The sequence below is a fragment of the Oenanthe melanoleuca genome, unplaced genomic scaffold, assembly GCF_029582105.1.
Source record: "Oenanthe melanoleuca isolate GR-GAL-2019-014 unplaced genomic scaffold, OMel1.0 S135, whole genome shotgun sequence".
Classification (NCBI taxonomy): Eukaryota; Metazoa; Chordata; class Aves; order Passeriformes; family Muscicapidae; genus Oenanthe; species Oenanthe melanoleuca.
In genome coordinates this window covers 18,900-21,338 of record NW_026612784.1, presented here as the reverse complement: position 1 = coordinate 21,338, position 2,439 = coordinate 18,900, and positions in this window count along the sequence as shown.

The following is a 2,439-nucleotide window of genomic DNA, read 5'->3' as shown; positions in this document are numbered from 1 at the left end:
TAGTGACACTGTGTACAACGTGGCACCACAGAGCCAAGGGGCCACTGTGACACTGTGGGGCTACATGGAAGCAAGGAGTCCATGGTGACAGTCTGGGTACTCGTGGAACCACAGAGGCCACTGTGACACTGTGGAACCAAGGAGAGCCTTGTGAGAGCCTGGGGCCAATGGAATCAAGGGGCCAGTGTTCCACTGCAAGGACTCTTGGAACTAAGGGAACAATTGTGACACTGTGGTGCCCCATGGAACCAAGGGTCCCTTGTGACACTGCAGGATCTTGTGGAACCAGGGCTCCAATGTGACACTGCAGCACCAAGGAATTCATGGTGGCACTCGGAGCCCTCATGGAACCAAGAGGCCACTGTGACACTGCAGGGCCTTGTGGGACCATGCAGAGCATTGTGACAGAGCAGGACCCTGTGTGATGATGGGGCCACTGTGACACTGCAGGGGCCATGGAACCACGGGGTCAGTGTTGCTCCTCAGGGACTCCTGCAATGAAGGAAACATGTTTGACACCGTGATGCCCCTTGGAACCAAGAGACCCTTGTGACACTGTGGAACCAAGGAGAGCATTGCTGCACTCCGAGACCTCATGGAACCAAGGATCCATTGTGGCACTGCAGGGCCTTGGGGGATCAAAGTGCCATTGTGACACTGTAAGGCCTTAGGATCCAAAGGACTTTGTAACACCAAGGGGCCCCAGGGAGCCAAAGAGACTTTGTGACACTGGGAGGCCTCATGGAACCGTGGTGACAACAAGCTGGGTGTGAGTGTGGATCTGCTGGAGGGTAGAAGGGCTCTGCACATGGATCTGGACAGGCTGGGCCCAATCCAACAAGCTGAGGTTTAACAAGACCTAGTGCCACACAAATGCCTGCAGCACTACAGGATGGGGACAGAGTGCCTGGAGAGTGGCCAGGCAGAAAGGGACGTGGGGGCACTGATGGACAGCAGGCTGGACATGAGCCAGCAGTGTGCCCAGGTAGGCAAGAAGGCCAATGGAACTGGATGCCATTGGCATTCAATGGCCTGGATTATAAATGGTGTGGCCAGCAGGGCCAGGGCAGTGATTCTTCCCTTGTGCAGCAGGGCTGAGGCTCGACCTTGAGTCCTAATTCTGTTCTGGACCTCCCCAATTTAAGACAGACATGGAGGTGCTGGAGTGTATCCAGAAAAGGATAGCAAGGCTGGTGAGGGGCCGGGAGCATGAATCCTGTGAGGAGTGACTGAGGGAGCTGGGGATGTTTATCATGGAGGAGAAGCAGGGGAGACAAGGTGGTGTCAAGGCACAGGTTGGATTTGATGATCTCCAAGGTCTTTTCCAGCCTGGCTGGTTCTGTGATTCTCTGAAACCACCCTTGGAGTAGTTGCAGGATGAGCCCTGGGCCTCCTCTTCAGAATATACAGCAGCCCAGGTCCCTCAGCTTCTCCACACAGCCCCAAAGCCCATCCTGTCAGTCCTGCAGAGCCTCTCCAGCCCCTCCTCACTGCCCAGAACAGGGAGCCCCACACCCAGACACACCAGCCCAGATGTGTCCCCTCAGCCTGTGGTGCCTCTGGCAAGGGTGAAGCACGAGGCATTGCAGGACCCTGCAGACAATTCCTGAAGCACTTGTAGGGTGATCCTGCTCCCCAAGGGACATTCCCATGGTACCAGTTCAGGAAATGAAATGGGGAGAGGGGCTAGAGAGGAAAGGGCAACCATGGATGGGCTGTTTGAAGAGGACCGAATGGAGATGGGAAATAGGAAGAAATTTGGACCAGGGAAAAGTAAAGAAAGCAAAGGTGAACACAAGGAAAATGCTCAGGGCAGTTTGGAGGCGGCTGCCAGGCAGCCCTGCTCTGAGCAACATCTGCAGTAGGACAGGAAACTCACAGCTCATGAGAACAAACTTTCAGGCTGACTTCAGAGGCCACGACAAACCTGAGCGGTTTCCCTCCCGTCCCCAGCCCTTGCTGGCCCCAGGGGCTGATGGCATTTGTGCTCACTCAGCTCCATCTCCCCACAGCAGCACCATGGGGGTGCTGACGCCTGCTCTGTGCAGTGCAAACAGGGGCTCCTGAGCCAGTGCTGCCGTGTCTGTGCCTGCAAGGATGCGGCACCTGTGTGAGCTGGGGGAGAGGCCAGGGCTGCAGAGGGGGGATGTTGTTGGCAGGTGCATGAGGACGCTCTGGGACGCTGCCCTGGGCTGTCCAGCGCAGTGGGGATGGATCAGCCCCTGCTCTGCTGCTCCTTGCCAGGGTCTCCCCCTTGCAGGGCCCTTGCAGAGCACCAGCCATGCTGTTTGCCCCCAGCCTGCCCACGGCCAGCCTGGGGCTGCTCACGGGGGTTTTCTCTGCTCAGCATTGGCCTGGCCAAGTGTTGTGGAGAGAGCCTGGCCAAGGAGCCTGGAGCCCCCAGGCCCTGGCCTGAGGCGTCAGCGCTGCCCCAGCAGT